The 19177-nt window shown below is 32.9% G+C and overlaps 1 pseudogene; it reads right to left on the reverse strand.

The window, feature by feature from the left end:
* Positions 1-4198: 4198 nt before the first annotated feature.
* Positions 4199-11849, reverse strand: LOC115970010 (annotated as a pseudogene).
* Between the last annotated feature and the right edge of the window lie 7328 nt (positions 11850-19177).

A 19177-nucleotide genomic window follows, 5' to 3' on the forward strand; every position in this document is an offset into this window, starting at 1 on the left:
GACTACTCTTTTGCAACTTTTTGAAAAGCTAATATATATTTTATTTTAACAAAAAAAATTCTATAGAAGAGAATCATGCTATGTGCATGGCCTCACTTCATTTTATATGAAGTTATACGTGCATCCATAAAAAATAGAATTGTAGAATTCAATATCCCTAATTATTTGGATTAAAGTGATTCTTCACTTTCTAACATAAGAAAATAAGGTGAAACTATGATAGGATATATAGTATCGTATGAATCTTGATAAAAACTTATCCTACTTTTACCTATAATGATTAAATTAAGTTCTTCAATAGATTAATGCTTCTTATAGAAGATATAACGAAGTGATTAATGATAATTTAACTGTCTTTTCTTTTTCTTTTCCTTTTTCTTAACAAGAGCTATTTATTTTTACTTATATCGATGAAATTTGTGACAATTTAAGATCTTCCATATATAGGTTAATGCAGTAAAGGGACAAAACTATGTATAGACGAGGGAGGGATAATTCCTCCCTCGTCTATACATAGTTTTGTCCCTGGCATTTTGAAATATTTTTACGAATATATAAAATTATACTGTAAACGATTAAGTTGAAATATATTAAACAGCGGTTATGTTGTATCTTTTATTTTGTTTATATTCTGATAATATTTAATAGATATTAATTTTATTTTTTATGTATCAATTTAGTTTTAAATTTTAATATATTTTCTATTCTTGAATGATTAAAAAATTTTGGTTCATTTTTGGGTCCTCAAGACAAATTCTTATTTTTGCCACTGGGTTATATACTTCTTATACAAGACAATAAAGTGAAAAACAATAATTTAAATGCTTTATCTTTTAAAAATTGTAGTCTTTTTGTTTTTGTTGTCTCCCATATATGTTCTGTTATCTACCATTCAAATTCAAGTAAAAAATAGGTGTTCTAATCTTACAATATGTCTATCTAAATTGTTTATAAATTTAATTGAATTAATAAATAAAATTTTAAAAAATTATGAGAAAATTACCTAAAAATTCTAGAAGATGCTACTCCTAATATGCATTATTCACATTATAATAATGAAAAATATAGTTTCTTGGTGAGTTGGGGTATTCAAAATATTCAATCCTTGTAAAATTTTAGACTAATAGGGATAAGAATAAAATTTTAGACTAATAGGTATAAGAATCTCATATTATAAGAGATTCTGAAACCATTAAGTTATCCCTTGAATTTCTTGCTTAAAATTGTTATTATAACCCTAATTTTTTAATAATTCAATAGTTACAATAAAGGAGGGGAGTTTTGATGTCTGAACTCTGGACATCTCATTAAAAGAACCAAAAGATATTAATTAAACTATAAAACTTGGGACAATTATCATTGTAACCTAAAAGAACAAGAACGTAGTAATATTAAAATAAAGACACTCTTTTTTTTTTTTTTGGGTGAAAAAAATAAAGATACTCTTGCTACATGCACTTGTCATCCCTCATTTTATTTTATATGACATTATACATTTGTTTGTTAATCTATCATGATCATGAAACCAGGCCTAGCCTGAGCTGCCAAAGTTGGGTCAGCATAAATGCATGTGGGCCACGCCCAATGTCACAATGTAAATCCCGTCTACATATCTTTCTTTTGGGCCCAAAAAAAAAAAAAAAAAAAAATCGTCCTGTTTTTTAATTTGATTTTTGAAAAGTAACAAACAAATTTTTAAAAGTTTGAAAAAAACAAAAAGGCTAATCCACAGGACCACAGCTTTCACAAAACCAAATCACCATCCTGTGTTTACATTAACATACACAACCATGAAAAAAGCTTGGATCACACACTTTTGTGCCTTCGAACTTGAGACTTCTCTTCTTGCATTTACATTGCTTCTTGGTTTCCAACAAGTTACTTTTCTGGTATTTGCTCTGAATCTCAATCGAGGCAAGGTTCTTTGTAGCTAGATTTTGAGGAACCGGGTTTTGAAAGTAAATTGCAAAGAGGCCAATTTAGGTTCATTAGGGGTGAACAAAAACTAAGAACGATGAAAATCATTTGGTGTAGAAGCCATGTCTTGTGGTAGGTGATGGAAAATTTTTTGTGAATAAACACACTCTTGGTCAAAACAAGCAGTAATTAAAACAGAATTAAAGATAAGATTAGGAACAATCTCTCAGTGTTATAGAATCACACGAAAACATTGCTCTTAAAAGGTCAATTCGTGCAACCTAAAGTAAAATTTGGTGCAAATCGGTTCTCAATCCAAAAACCCTCTAGGAAGTAGGATCAGACAATAATGATCACATAGAGGTTCAAGAACAACATTTCTAATAATACATTTCCTCTTGATCAAGCAAATACTTTTCAAAAGAAGAATAAAATAGTACACCAATGTTCTGATCGAGAAAGCAGTAAAGATTACACTGAGAATGTGTTTTTGATAGTGTGTTAAACAAATCATTACCTTGGCTAGATAATAATAAAATAACCAATTAGCTTACTACAAGTTAAGAAAAATGCCTAACACCTACAAAACAAGATAGAGCACGCGTGTCACATCAATAAAATTCATGCTCACACTAAGCTCAATATCTTAAAAAATCAAATGAGATCCAGAATAGTTAACAAACACAAAAGGTGTACACTCCTAATCAATGTGTAGTCCCGGAGCAATGCTCCGGGCTAATATGAACTCAAGCATTAAAATATCAATTAGGTCATGCGAGTCAAGTCACGGAAATCTAGTCAACAATTAAGGAGTTTGAGTTTTTCTTTTGTACTATGGCACTTACCCAACAACTTCAACAATATCAAGTAGCCATGATTGTCATGGTGTTTTTAGCTTGATAGACGACAGTGCCATTTTGTGATTCTATTACTTGGGACCGAAGAAATTGCAAAATGACAAGCAATCTTTCAGTTTTTTGTTTTGTTTTTCATTTAATGCACGATAGGCCTAGTAGCAGTATGGAGGTGTAGCTTGTTAATGTTTATTGTTCAATTGTTCTTGGAAATTTGCATTTGCTTGGCAGATGGCATAGAGCCAAACCTGTCATGTTTGGATGCATGTTTCCTTGATTTACAATCTTTTTTTGTTAAGAATCTTTTATTCTGAATGAACATTGTATGGCACGGGACCACCAGACCCATTTGGGCCTTGGGCCTTGAACTCCAACTTTACATTTCGACTCATGGGCCCAACCCACTTGCCCAAAACTAAACCTTGGACTTGCCCAGGGCCATGGGCTTGGGCCTCACGACATTGTGCCCAGCCCAAAACCCGTTGAGCGAACCACTACAATGTATGTTCATTGCAGCTGGTGACCTAGGGTCTGCCCGGCAAGGTACACCTCGGACTGAAGCATGATTGATTGAGGACACCATACCTCAGTTACACCGGTATCGCTCTGGGAAAAACATCTGCCGAACATCCATTATGAAATGGGGAGTTAGTTCCAATGCCACTCTCACCACACCCAACACCCCACTCCCAACTAAACATCCACTTAGCAATAACGACATTAGACCTCCCCTACCACTAACTGCAAGAGTAATCATAACTCCCCACTAATCATTGGGCTATAAATATGAGAAGATAAGGGAGAAAAGGAGGTTATTAAAAGGTGGGAGAGAAAATTGAGGATAGGAGCAAGGGAGCAACAAGAGAATAACAGCAGTGGGGGGTAGGGGAACACCTCAGGAGAAGTTGCTACGTTGGGTCTCTGTGTTGGGAACTACCCAAGCTAGGAAATCCAAAGTCCACATCACAAATAGATTGTGAGGCCCAGCCCATTAGTCTCATTTTTGGCGCGCACAAATATGTTTATTAATTCAAAAGGAAAGAGACAACCTAGAGGGGGGGACCTCAACATCTACCCCAGAAAACAAAAACACCCAAAAAGGGAGGGAGGAGATGTCCATGCATGGTTCTTTACTCAGTGCAAGAGCAAGCCCAAGATGCAATTTAGCGGCCAAGAATATGGCAAACCTAAAGGGATGAGAACAAAAAACCAAAATTTACATAGCTTTTGACTGATCACATAATTAAGTTTAGACTTCTCTTTATTGTTTCTCTTTTTTAAATTATTAAGTGCTTGTAAAAATTCCTTTACAAGTTTCACTTGCTCACAACACTCATGCTCCATGAAAGAAATAAACAAAATAAGATTATATCACAACACTAGCCTCTCTCCTTTTTTCTCTCTCTCTCTCTCTCTCTCTTTGAGATTTACATAATGAACTTGATATCATTAGCTATGTTTTGAGAATCAATGCTACTTCCATATAACCCTTTTCTAGATAGTCCAACATAGTATAAGCTATTCTTTCCCTTCCAGTGATTAGGATAAATAGGTTTTGAAAGTCCATCCTCACTCAAAAAATATCCATCCCCCTGCTCATAATAATAAAATAATTACTAGTTTTGATGATAATAATAATAATAATAATAATAAATTATAGCTCTAATATATGGTATCTATTTGGTATGACTAAAAATTTGTAGTTTTATTTTTAAAAGTGGAGTTATTGTTTGTGGGGCTCATATTAATAAGTGGAATTTGAATAAGATGTATTTAAGAAGAAGAATAAAAAAGAAACTTTAAAAAATTATACTTAATAAGGCAAATAAACCAATAAGTTAAATTAAAGTTTAAACCATATTTTACACCCTACCAAACACACATTAAAGAATAATTTAAAAAGGATGAAGAACTTATTTCCTTCACTAAAAAATAAAAATTCTGTATTATATTTTTTCAAGACAAAATTGGACAACTTCATCACCTCCTATATTACAGTAGGATACTCTCCTAGTTCCATATTATAAATGATTTTTAGAAAATTCAACTTTATAAGGAACAACAATTATTTATTTATTTTTAGCAACCAAAAAAAAAGATCAATTGTTTATTATCTTTCAAATTAATGGATATAGGTTTCCAAAACTATCCCTTAATCTATATATATATATATATATATATATAAAATCGAAACCTCTGCTGGCACCACAATTTTCCACGTCAGCACAATATTTAAAAAAAATAAAAATAAAAATAAAAAACATTATAACTCCTCAAAACCCTAGTAACCTTACCCCTCTCTTAAGTTAAGAAATACAAAGTCATGGTTTCTGCAAACTCTCTCTCTCCAGACGTAGGAAGCCCTAAACGCACGGTATAGCATTCAAGATCTACAACGCACGGTATAGATTTTAGCTTATAAAGTTCAGCTTTTGTAAGGTTAGTTTTGTTTATATATTAATTAATACATAGTACTTTATTCACCATTGAATACTCATATAATCAATTTCCAATTCAGTGTTCAAGAATTAAACCAAAATTCTAACTGCACTATTATAAAATATTATAATTAGTATGAATTTTATGGAGTTGCGGTATTTAGGAATTAAACCAAAATTCTTTTAAATTATCTATAATATTTTGTCCTCCGAAAATTCTCTCTTTAATTTTATCATGTTGTGTTTCTTAAGCTATAAAGAGATTTTCTTTATTTTAAATTTTATGGGATGTAAAGAGATCTTTGATTTTGTGAAATAATTTATACTCTCTCCTTCTTTGATTTGATTTACTTACTATCTTTGGCACTTGCCATCGGCAATTACTCAGGGCCACTCTTATGGACTAAATCAACTTATTCTCCAGTCACCATCATTGATAAATGAGAAATCAAATCAAGGTTATAGTTTTTCTATTTGGTTACTAGGGTTTTTGTTCATGAAATTGCTATTTTCTATTTAAAAATTGCACCTGTAGATCAATATTTATATTTCTTAACTTGGTATTTCGCACCTATGGCTAAAATTTGTGTGGAGCTTTGGAAGTTCAAAAATCTTTTCTCCATTCACCATTCGCCATGGTTTTTCATTGAGTAATTTCTTTCTCTCTTACTCCTCTTGACGAGTTTTGTTTTTGACTAAAAGAAAACTTTTTTGCTTTGAAGGTCATGCAGCACCTGTCTCATTTTATTTGTCCTCACCACAAGGAAAACATCTAGGTAAGGCAAATAATCTATTTTAAAGTTTGAATGGAAATTACCAAGTACAAGAGGTAAATCTTTAAGGGATGAGCTTAATTGTTTCTTATTTTCAATAATAAATCATTTTATTACAATACCGGTAATTGTTTGAGAAATCCAATATGTTCATATCTCTATAGAATAGAGAATAGTAGAAGCCAATTTTATTACAACTACTTAAATTGAGTTGACTTAATTCCGCACAATTACAAAGTATAGCATGAAAGATAATGAAATTAATTGTTGTAATTTTTATTTTCTTTCCATGTTTTGAATTTCATCTATATTATTATTACAACCGAGCAAAGATTGAGAAAGTAACATTACTACTCTAATTGAAGTTTAATGCGTCCTTCTCAAGTCATGGTCTTTATTTATATATTTGCAGTTTATATTTCTAACCGTTGATGAGAAATTAAGGCTTAGTTGCACAATATGTGTAAATTCTTCAGAAGGCTACTTTAAATAGTAAGTCAATGTGTTTCTTACATTTGAGTATTAGTTAGAATTTTTTTCAAATGATTGTACCAATAAAAGTGAATGTGCATAAATTTTGTTTACTATCCCGTGTATTGCATGGGTTAGCGATTAGTTAAAACTAAAATAAAACTATCAAAAATAGGGTTATAACCTTTCAAATAAAAATAAATGATAAATTAGAAAAGTTATTAATATCATATTAATTAATTTTTCAAATATAATCATATTGTAAAACATCTCAAAATAAAAAATAAAAAATAATAACAGTATAGGACAGAGAGTAATCTACCAATACCTTAAACCACAAGTTTGTTGACCTCTTAAAACCTGTACAAAAAATAATGTCATCAAATGGATGTAACTTGCCATTCTTGAAAAAGTATGTCATTGCCTTTTAGTTGAAGTATTTCTGCCGGCAAAACCTGTCAACGTGTGGATCAGTCAATAAACAAGCATATGAAAAATAAAAACAAACAAGAGCTTAAAAGAGATTAAAGTATATTATATAAGATTTACACATGAAAGATTTGAGTGTTTCGAGAGAGAGTGATTTTAGATCAAATAAAGACAATACTCCTCTTGGTAGCCATTACTGCAGAGATCAAAGAGAGAAAATGAAAGATTTGAGTGTTTTGAGAGAGAGTGGTTTTAGATCAAATAAAGACAATACTCCTCTTAATTGGTAGCTGGGGAGGAAAAAAATATCATCAGTAGCCATTACTGCAGAGATCAAAGAGAGAAAATGAATATAAGATTTACACATGAAGATGAAATACATGTGACTCATTTAGGGGTGTGCCACCAATCCGCCAAAACCGACCCGACCTAACCCAACCCGCTGGGTTGGGTTGGTTTTTAGGCCTTGGTGGGTTGGGTTGGGTTACAAAAAAATTTTGATAGCGGGTCGGGTTGGGTTTGGGTCATAAAATTTCAAACCCGTCAAACCCAACCCAACCCATCCATATATTTAATATATATATATATATAATATTATATAATTAATAAATTTTTTAAAATAACCAGCTTTTTCTATCCTATATAAAAGTCAATTAGTTCATATAAACCCTAGTAAATTACTATTGTTGTTTAGTCATTAGTGTTGTTTGCCTTTAAGGAGTTACATTGATACTAATCTTTAGGTTTTTTTAATATATAAATATTTATATTTTTTTCTACTTAATTTAATAATAATAATAAAAAATTTGTCAAACCCATAGGTTCAACCCGACCCATGTGGATTGGATTGGGTTGGGTTGGACTTTTGTGATGGGTTGAGTTGAATTTTTTTTGACCCACCATGATGGGTTGAGTTAAAAAATTTCCTCAACCCGACCCATGCACACCTCTAGACTCATTTACTATTTCAGAAAATAATTAAAGTCAGCTCATTGCTTTTAATGGACCAAGTTAGAAAAGCAGTTTATGACATGTATGTTTTAGCATTTGACAAGATAGCCAATCGGCCAAAAATAAATTGAAATGTCCTTTTCATTCAAGCACCTAACATAACATATACAGCTATAATTTCTTTACCTTAAAATGAGAATGTAGAGGAATTGACATAGGATTTAATATCATAGACAAGGATAGAATGCCATTAAATTAGATCTATTAATTGAAAACTCTCTAATAACTTGCCCTCGTCTATATCTATATATACATCTAAAAGCTGAAGCGTAGCATTTGTTGTTGCTAAACTCCTGTTGAGCCACATCAATAGTCATGTCACTATTTTATTTTACTTTTTTGGTTTTCCATTTTTATTGATTGTCTATTGCAAAATTAATTCTTTGTGGTCAAATGTGATGCACTACACACCATCATAAATTGTAATTGTCTATTGTATATATTGAAAGCTTCTTTCAACATTAAGTGTCATTTTATTTTCATCCTTATATATATAGATAAAATTTAGATACAGTAGTACGTTAGGTGCTGTTTTTTAGGTTTCCTTCTTAAGATTCAACCATGTAGCTGCTTAACTAAAAAATACACTTTCATCTCATAAGAAAAAAATTTACATGGCATAATCTTAGGAGGAGAACCTAAGAAACAATATCTAAGCACTATACCTAAGTCTTGCCCTATATATATATATATATATATATATACACACGCGCGCGCAACATAATAAATTTTGCTACTCAATCATTGAGGTACATTATCCACTTATTTTTTACCTCTTGTTTTCTTTTTAAACTTTTCTTCTCACTACTCCTAGCAAAAATAAATAAATAAATAAATAATTCTTCTCCCTATTAGTCCACACCTATGGTTACACTTAACTTTTTCTTTCCTTTTTACCTCTTTACCTCCTTCATTACTCTCTACTTCATCGTTACACTTCTTTCATCATTTTCTCTTTCTTTTAACTTAACTCTTCTTCTTCCTATTTTATTTGTATAAATTTGATATCATTCCTCCCATTCAATCCATATTTTTCCCACAAAAAAACCTATGAGTACTCTCTCTCTTTCTCTCTCTCTTTTGTTGAAATTTTGTTCTTTTTATATAACTTTGATTAAGGTTGATGTTTTTTGAAAAAAAAAAAAAAGTGTTTTGGCATTGTGTTTTTTTAATTTTCCATCTTAAAGTCTACTCTCTCCCTTTTATAACTTTAGTTGAATTATGGTTTAGGTTAATACTTTTTTTTTTTTTTTTTTTTTTTTTTTTGGAAATAGGAATTTGAGTTTATATTAAAACACAATCTACATGGTTATGAATTTGAATATGCCTACCAATTGTTTGAATAATAAATTATGATAAAGTCTATCTTTTATTTCTTTGGTTTCATTTTAATTTTGGTTAAGATAACATTGTAATTTTGTGATGAGTTTTGATTATCATTATATCTCTTTATTCCTTAAGAAATGAGAAATTTGAATAATAAATTTGAAACTTATAAAGTTTAGTTGTATATTAGATAAATATAACACACTACAACAGAAGTTAGAAGAATATGATTCACCTTAAAAAAAAATTAATCAAACACAAAAAAAAATAATAATAATAAAATAAAATGATATATTTGTAGAGATAAAAAGATTTTAAAAAAAATACTTGCAGAAATCTTTTACAAAAATTGACAATACTTGAAGTAAGTGTTACTTTTTATATATTACACCCCATTACATAAAGGTCATCAAATAGCCCATGACCCATGGGCTGGCCCAGTAGCCCGCTAGCCCACCAGGCTAATGGGCAGCCCAGTCCGGTAATATTGAAGCCCGTGGGCAGCCCAGTAGCCCAATGGGATAGGCTATGGGTTGGTTTCTTTACCCATGGGCGCCCGATGGGCCGGCCCGTTAGCCCAGCCCAGTAGTCCGACCTGTTAGCCTAACTCATTGCCCAAAATTTATAACAAAATAATTTGGGGGTTGGGTGGGTGAGGGATTGAACTTTAGACATTATAAAAACTTTAATACCACACACCTAACCACTAAATACTTGGAATGATTGTGATACAATATGCATAATAAATATATATTTTGGTATTAGTCTAGTAGTTTTGATTTTTAAAACAAAGTTACTAAGATGACTGTTGCCCTACTTCTGTGCCTCTGGAAAGAAAGTCATTCTTTCATTTGATAAATTCCAATTCTTTCCTTACAAGTTACAATTATAGAAGAAATTCCTTAAAAAAAAAAGCTTACCGTTGGTTGGAAGAAATTCTTTCCTTAATGAGTTGATATTTGATTCTTCATATATTTCCTTTAAGAATTGATATTTTATTCTTCAAATATTTCCTTTAAGAGTTGATATTTAATTCAATGTACTTATTTATTCTTATCAATTAAAGTTAATTAATCTTATTTTAGTACCTTTTTAAGAGGTATATCTTAGTATTTTTTTTTAATAGAATCTTTTTAGTAGATTTAATTGTTCAATTTGATAGTTTGTAATAATATATAATTATAATTTTTTTGGTTAAATTTTTATAACCTTTGTAGACATGTTAAAAATGCCCATAGGTAGCCCATTAAACCCACCTCACTAGCCCAGCCCGCTAAACCCCAAATGGGCATTGCCCATGGGTAGGGCCATGGGCTAGGGTTTTTCCAATCAGCCCGGCCCGACCCAGCCCATTGACTAGTCAACAGCCCGTTAAGCCCAGTCCATTAGACCCATGGGCCAAGTAAAAACGAGTCGGGCCGGCCCGGCCCGGCCCATTGACGAGGCCTACCATTACATAATATTTATATATATTTCCATACATTGTGTAGGTCTACGGCTAGTTAAAACTAAAACTCATTACAGATTCATGAACTTATCGAACAACTAAACCTAATCCAACTTTAAAATTTAGTATAGATCAAATTTGGCTCTGATACCAACAACTCTTAACAATTAATATGACTTTATAAGTATATGAACCATTTTCTCACTCAAAATTCTTACCTGAATTTTTCCTGACTTGATCTTGTTATACGTACCGACATCAACAACTGGATACTTGCCACACTTGATCTTCATAGAAAAAGGACCCTCTGTAGGCCTTATTATCCCATACTTGGTCAGTTCCCCATAAACCAGCTTGCTAAGCATGAGCATCAAAAAATCCACCAAGCTAGCCGGAAAATACTTCAACATGGTTAAGCCCAAGTACACCATCTCCCTAGAGAGAAAATGAACCTGTAAAATAATCCAATAATTGGTAACTGTAACCATGATGCATAGATATATAATAATGAGGTGTAAAATTTAGTTACAGTTCTTTAAGTAAATCTAAGTTAAATGTGGTTAATTTCATACCGGCCTTCGAAAAATAATGGAAGTTTTGGCACCATGATTTGCAAGGTCTAGAGCAATTTCCACGCCAGAATTCCCAGACCCAACAACCAAAACATTCTTGTTTTTGAACTCCTTCCCTGACTTATACTGAGTAGAATGAAGAACCTCACCAGGGAAAGTGTTTAATCCTTCAACCTCTGGGGTATAAGGGTTGGTTGTTTCCCCAGTGGCCACCACTAAAAACTTTGCACTATATATCTCACCTCTCCTGAACTTGCATTCCTAGCCCTAACAATCCATCTCTTGGAAACTTCATTGTACTCAGCAGACTCCACAGTTCTTTGGAACATAGGACTAATGTTGAAATGGGAGACATAGTCATCTAAGTACTGTATGAACATCTTTTTGGGCACAAAGGTGGGATAAAAGGCAGGGAACGACATATGAGGGAGTTCACAAAATTGCTTTGCAAGGTGGAGGTGAAGACGATCATAGGAATATTTCTTCCATATAGAGGCAATACAGTCTTCTCTCTCAAGAATTATGTAAGGGATTGATTGCTGGCTTAGGCACGCAGCTGTGGCAAGCCCTGAAGGGCCTGATCCAACTATTATTGTTGCTTGTTCCTCCATTTTTTGAGCCACTGTTTGCTTAGGCTTCTGTTTTTTGTTTTTACAAAGGAGGAAGTAAATGGAGCTAAGCAAAGGCTTAGATAACATGAAATTGAGTTACCTTTTTTTAGGAGTCCAAATCTTTTGTCTCACTTTTCCTACTCCACTATATACTTCACAAATAAATCATGCCAAATGTACATCTATTTTATTAAATGCTAAATTTATGCTGTTTATTATTTCGATTTCCTAAATATGATGGGTTATTATTTATTTATTTATTTTAGGCAATTGAAACAATAGAAAGCATAAATTTAGCATTTAATAAAACAGATGAACAAGTGACATATTTTTATTTGTGGAATATATAGTGGAGTAGGAAGAGTTGGATAGAAGATTTACACACATGTGGCATGTCCATCTATTTTATTAAATGTTAAATTTATGCCTCCTATTATTTCAATTTCCTAAATATGATAGGTTATTTATTTATTTATTTTAAAATTTTGAAATAATAGAAGGCATAAATCATGTATTTAATGAAATAGATGGACATGTGGCATGTTTTTATTTGTGGAGTATAAATTTACACATCATTTTTGTTTCTTAAATTACTCTTAATTATACCATTATATTTCATTAATTCAGATTTATTTAATGTATTTCATAAAAGGAAAAATATTTATCTATACTACTATGGGCAAGACTTAGGTACAGTACTTAGGTGTTGTTCCTTAGATTTCTCCCTTAAAATTCTGTCATGTGGATTTTTTCTTATGGGATAGAAATGTATTTTTTAGTTAAGCAGCCACATGGCAAAATTTTAAGAGGAAAACCTAAGGAACAACACATAAGTTACTGTACCTAAATTTTGTCCACACTACTATTTGTAGTATATAAGGGGCTTCCTCTGTTTGGGATCCTCATTTTTTTAATTTAAAAATGTCCATACACCCTTATGTTTAAGTAGAGACAAAACTAAAAGACAATCTGATAAAAACACAACTCTAACTCCCACTAAAACATTGCCTAAAAAATAGGATCACTCTCCTGTTGATTTTCAAATTACTTTATCCATTTATAAATTAGATTCTCAAAATAAAAATTATATATAAAAATAAAGACACAAGTTTTTTTGTTTTTTTGGCTCTAAAATAGGACCACTAAGCCCAATGTTTTCACTTTTTTTTCCCCTTTATCAAGACTTAAACATTTCTCTCTTCTTCTTCTTTTTCGGTTTCCTTTCTTCTAAATTCTAATCTCACATTTTTTTTTTTGGTTTTTGTTTTTATTTTTTCAAATCTTTTCTTCTTTATTTTTGAATTATTAAAAAAAGTGTTTTTTAATGTACTCCCTTTTTTCTTTTTAATGATTTATTTATTTATTTATGTTGGTGTTTGAATTGTTTTCTCTTCACATCTATTTGTACTATCTTTTTTTTTTTTTTTTTTTCATTTTAATGAATGTATTTTCTATGTCCAAAATAAAAATCACTATGTGTGTGGTTTAATTGGATAGAAGAGAAAAATATCTCAAATTGAGATGAATGAAAAATTATGACATTAAACCCAAAAAAAAACCTCATCACATGTGCGAAGCACATATGATGAGTCTAGTAACTATTAATGTGCTATATTTTTTTCCTCTACTTATGCTTGTATCATAAAAGCACATTGAAGTAATAAAGAATATTTTGGTGACATGTTAAACAAATTACAAAATGAAGAGGAGAGATGAAAAAATTACAAAACCTGTTAAAGACTTTTGTTAAGACTCAGAGTTGGAAGTATGGTACAGCCTAAAATATAACTTGGATATTGAAAGGGGCGGGCAATTGAAGGGTTAGACATATTAGGGCTGAATTAATGGTATAATTGAAAGTTTAAACGTTAGAGCATTAAGGCATCAGTATGCGTAAAATTTTATTTCTATTTTAATATAAAAACTTACTTTTTCTATTTTACACAATTATTTTGCAAAAATACCCATATCAGACCATCTATTATACACTCTATTTCCTTTAAATAATTTTTTTTCTACCTACACCACACACGTCAAAACACACACACACACACACACACACTCTCTCTCTCTCTCTCTCTCTCTCTCTCTCTCTCTCTCAAAAATATGAAAATCTTAGGTCTCTCCACCTAGCCTCCATGGCTCAAATTTGAAAATCAGATCTCTCCACCCAACCCTCCATGGACAAGCTTTCTCTCTCTCTCTCTCTCTCTCTCTCTCTCTCTCTCTCTCTCTTATTTTATTAATTTTAATTTTTGTTATTAATTTAAAGTTCATATGGTGAATCTTAGGTGTTCAAATTGGCTGGGAATGAAGCGAGAGACAACAAGAAGACTTAGATAGTGCTAAGAAAACCGGTGTTGGTTCCAAACGGTGGGAATTTTGCTTTTGTCTAAGGAAACCGGCGATATTTCCAAATGGGTTTTCCTTGGATTTTTCATTGGGTTTTGTTTTTGGGTGGTAGTGGTGGTTGGGTGGTGTTAGGCTGCAGTGGCCTTCCTTCTTCATCCTCATCTTTCTTTCTTTCTTTCTTTCTTCTTGATCTTTTGGACATTGAAGAGATAAAGAGAGCAAGGGGAAGAGACAGAGAGTCTAACAAGGGTGAGAGAGAGAAAAAAAATATTAAAGTAATCAAATACAAAGCTAGTTTGGATATTTACAAAGCTATACAAGGTTTGATGTGTGTGATTTTTATGTTATATTGTGTAAATTGTCGCACTTTTTGTATTTTAGACTCACTGATACAATTGCCCTTAGAGGCGTGAGGAGGAGAAATAACGAATAAGGTGTAATAACTTGGAACCAAAAAAAAAAAAGATGATTGGCTTAAATAAAAGAGTTATAGAAGGTGCCACTTGGTAGAATCTAAACAACGGGGAAAATTAAAACTAACCTTAAAGGGACGTACCAATTCTGATGTCATTGCCTTTGTCAAGGGATTTCGTAAACCACTTTTTTTTATCTGTGTATAATTCCTACAAAAAAAACCCAACACATCAAAATTGCAAACTCTAGTGGTAGATTGATAACAACACAATTATACAGACAAATTTTATAATAAATAAATTTAGTTCATTTTTGTTAAAGCATTGTTTTTGTATTCCCTCTTACTTACCCAAGAATGCAATCACTTTTCTAGAATAAAATTTTGAAAGAGGAAAAAGAATAAAATTTCAAACCCTTAATCATCATGTTTGAACTTCACAGAGTCTTGAGATTTGCCTTAGGCGTACCCATTTGAACCACAATCTATCCAATAATAAATCAAGATTTTGAGTAATAAAAAAGTGTAGCCAAAGATTTTAGAGGGGAAAAAAAAAAGAATTAAAAAGGTGAAATATAAAAAGAAAAGAAGAGAATTGATTGTAAAAGGTTAAACCTCTGAACCTCATGATTCCTCTTTTTCTCAACCACATAACTCCAAAACTTTCGCAACAAACAAATCACCACCACATCCAAATGAATTGGGCCATTAAAGCAAGACATGGCTAGGATTATAAAATGGGGCACATCATTCATAAAAAATTGAATACAAAGTGTTGTGACTTATGAATCAATATATAAGGATTGGTTAGACAAGAGGCCTAACAGCAAAAAAAGCCCAATACTGAAGGAAGATAAAGGAGGAAAAGAATAAAAGAAACACGATAGAAGTAAATGGGCCACGAGAGCCCAAGAAAAGAGGTAAAAACCAAATGGGCCAACATGGCAGGAAGTGACAGCTAGCAAGCCCATAGGCATAATGAGAGATAAAAGTAAAGTAAATGGGATGTGAGAGCCCAAGAAAAGAGATAAAAGCCCAATGGGCCAACATGGCAGGAAGTGACAACCAGCAGGCCCATGGACATAACGAGAGGTAAAAGTAAAATAAATGGGCTATAAGAGTCCAAGAAAAGAGGTAAAAGCCCAATGAATCAACATGGCAGGAAGTGACAGCCAACAGGCCCATAGGCACATAAAAGGTAAAAAAAGGAGAATAATGTTCAAGTCAATGGGTTATGAAGGCTCGGGGAAATAAGAAAGAAGAAGAGAAAATGCCCAATGAATTGATTTGACAAGAACTTATCCCAAGTAAACACACAAGCCCAGGAAAGGATGAAAAGAAATAAAGCAAGCCCAAAAACCCATGCCCTTTTCCGTAGAGGATAAGCACTGGCAAAAGAGACATGCAATAGAACGAAACAAGGCTAGTCTATTATGGCAGAAGCAGCCTGGGAACGAAAGAAAACAAAGACAAAGGATAGTGGAAAAAGCATACAATAACCGAAGCTCCACCAATTTGTACTCAGCCAATACAAGAGAAATGGGCTCACGATCAAGGGGTTCAAAAGGTATGATTTGGTGGTAGGGGAAAATAGTCTATTTTGGGTTTTCAACCATAGCTTCTTTTGGTAAAATGCCTTACTAATATGGCATTTTGCCTAAAAGAAGAAGTAGATGGTTGGTGTGGACATAACAAAAAGTGTTGGGAGTCACTACCTAGTTTTTGCAATGGTCTAGAAACCATATATATAACATCCTCTCAAGGAATGACATTTTGATCTTACTACCAGAGATATGGGTTCGGAGTTAAGATACGGTCTTGGGAAGGTGTTAGGCACCCAAAACCGCCCAACCCCAATGTTGGCTTCCCTTCATTGTATCTTATGTCCTAACCCTATTAAAGGCACACTCAATATTGCATCTATACTCTCTCTCTCTCTCTCTCTCTCTCTCACACACACACACACGCACTAGCATTCATCTAACAATCAACATGGCATCAAACATCCCTAACCATACATCTATCATGTTTATCATCGCATCACAAACCTTAGCATACATCTATCATGGCATCTCCTAACATTCATCTAGCATACATGTCATATCATCATTGTATCTTATCACACCACAAACCCTAATCATGCTCTTATCTCACATCATAAACCCTAACATACATCTAGCATACATGTCAAACCAACCTAGCATTCATCTAACATGGCATAACATAAACTCTAGCATACATCTAGCATCATGTCATCACATCCAAGGTAGGAGTATATGAACATTAAAATCAAGGTAGAAATAAAGCCAATAAATCATGTCATCATCCAAGATGATAGGCCACAAACTAAATGACCCCTTGTGATAGAAATTAATTAATTAATTAGCCAAGTTATTAATTAATCAATTTATCATGCAAACCCATGGTAGCACAAACAAATCACCAATAAACTAACTAAGCAACGGAAAATAAATAATATAGTAATTTGTTTACGAATGGGGAAAACCTAACGGCAAAAACCTCACCGAGTGATTTTCAGGTCATCACTCCCAAAACTCCACTATTATCACAACAAGCGGTTACAAATAAAGGAATCCCAAGTACCTTACCAATCTACAGTTGAACCCTTACTCCAATACCCAATTGGGCTTTCTGTAGTGACAGTTTCCCTTTCTGATTCACAATTCCCAAGTACGTGACTAACCAATTGCGCAGATCCCAGCACATGACTTTAATCACCAACTAAGAAGATTGTTGGTTACAAAGTTCTTCAGTTCATTCACACGATGAAGATTAAGAAGATGCTTGGTCACAAAACCCTACGGTACACATACACAGCAACTTCTTCAAGAGAAAGAGATGAACTAAGGCAAGAACTTCGTCTCCGGTCATAATTTGCTTGAACAGAGTTTGCTCAATGCTTGTGCAACTTGTGAACTGTTTGACGACCCTTAAAACAATCCTTTTATATGTCTAGGGTTAGGAGAAAAGAAAGCCCAAAGACATATTCACGGATTCCAAGAAAACCATATTAGAATTCTGAAATTCTTAAACCTCAACAGATAGGAGGTGTCGAGCAGCTGTCAAGCACATCGGACTTTGAACAGCTTTCTTAAGCTCGATAGATGCAGCTGTCAAGCCAGCTATCGAGCTTTAATGAATTTGCACTATCAGCTTGTTTTCTTGGACAAATTTGAAGGCTTCAACACTTGATCTTGAAACAAGGTTTCTTGAAGTATTTAAACACATCCTAAATCTACCCAAATACAAGTAAAGTGCGTTTTGTCCAAGGATAAGCCAATTACATAAAATCATAATATATGTTCTTAACATGTGAAACACATATGTCCTAACAATCTCCCCCTTTGGCAATCCATGACAAAAGCACAACAAATAAATGAGCATATGACAGAAGTCATAAATCACTCAACTCATATTCACTTGTTGAATACAATAAAATATATCCTAACACAAACTCTTGAAAAACTTTGTAAGAAGAGAGTTTATGGCAAATAGACTTTGACAACTTATATTTCTGAAACACTTTAAACAAAACTCATCAAGGCATCTTTGTGTTAAACAGAAATAATAGATTGCATACAAGTATAAGAAACATGTGTATTAAGGGAGAAAAAAAACAACACATGAAGGGATAGGTGAAGGAAAAACATACATCAATATAAATAAGGAAATAAGTACAATGTATGTCAATAAATGGTCACAAGACTTCATGTACAAGAATAATGTGTCTAAAAAGAAAGAAAAGAAGATACCTAATATCCTCACTACATCCCTCAAATGATCATATGAACACTCCCCCTAATAAAATGGTCATATACTAACTCTCCCTCTAAGAATGACTACTCTCATATCCAAAACTACTTCCCTTTTTTGTCATGAGTGACAATGGGTAAGAGTGTCAAGAAGACATCTCATCAGTAGAGCTAACATCTTCATCAACATCATCCGAAACATCATCTTCATCCTCATCCTCAGAATCAGAAGCCACGGGAGAAGGTGGTGAAGGAGTAGCCTCAGGAGCAAAACCACCCATGAACGCCTATTGCTGTGCAATATGACCGACACGAACGTTTACCTGATACAACTCCATAGAGAGTGTATCTAGGCGAGCATCCATGCATTACAACTGTGTCATGATGTCTCCTAAAGTTACATCGCCCGAAGAAGAGGGAGGAGCGGACGTGGATGGAGCAGAACGAGATGGAGCTGAACAGGAGGGAAGAGCTGCTGAATCTGACTGCTGCGACCGAAACTGGGCCTTGCTACGTTTAACGGTAGCGTAATCTATGGCACACATGACGGTGAAATGGTCAGAAGAGGGAAAAGGAAAGGAAAAATGGTGTAAGATCCTCGTAATAGCGGAAGGAAAAATGAGCTTATCATGGGAAGTCGAATCTAGATGAACATCTATAATAGAAAGAATGAAATAAGAAGGGAAATCTATATTAAAATGCTCAAGAAGAGATAGCAAAAATCGAGCACGAGGCTCTGTAATGGAGTTATAGTGAGAGAGTGGATGCAAAACAAAAGTCATCACCATGTT

Source organism: Quercus lobata, chromosome 12 (assembly GCF_001633185.2).
Source record: "Quercus lobata isolate SW786 chromosome 12, ValleyOak3.0 Primary Assembly, whole genome shotgun sequence".
NCBI lineage: Eukaryota > Viridiplantae > Streptophyta > Magnoliopsida > Fagales > Fagaceae > Quercus > Quercus lobata.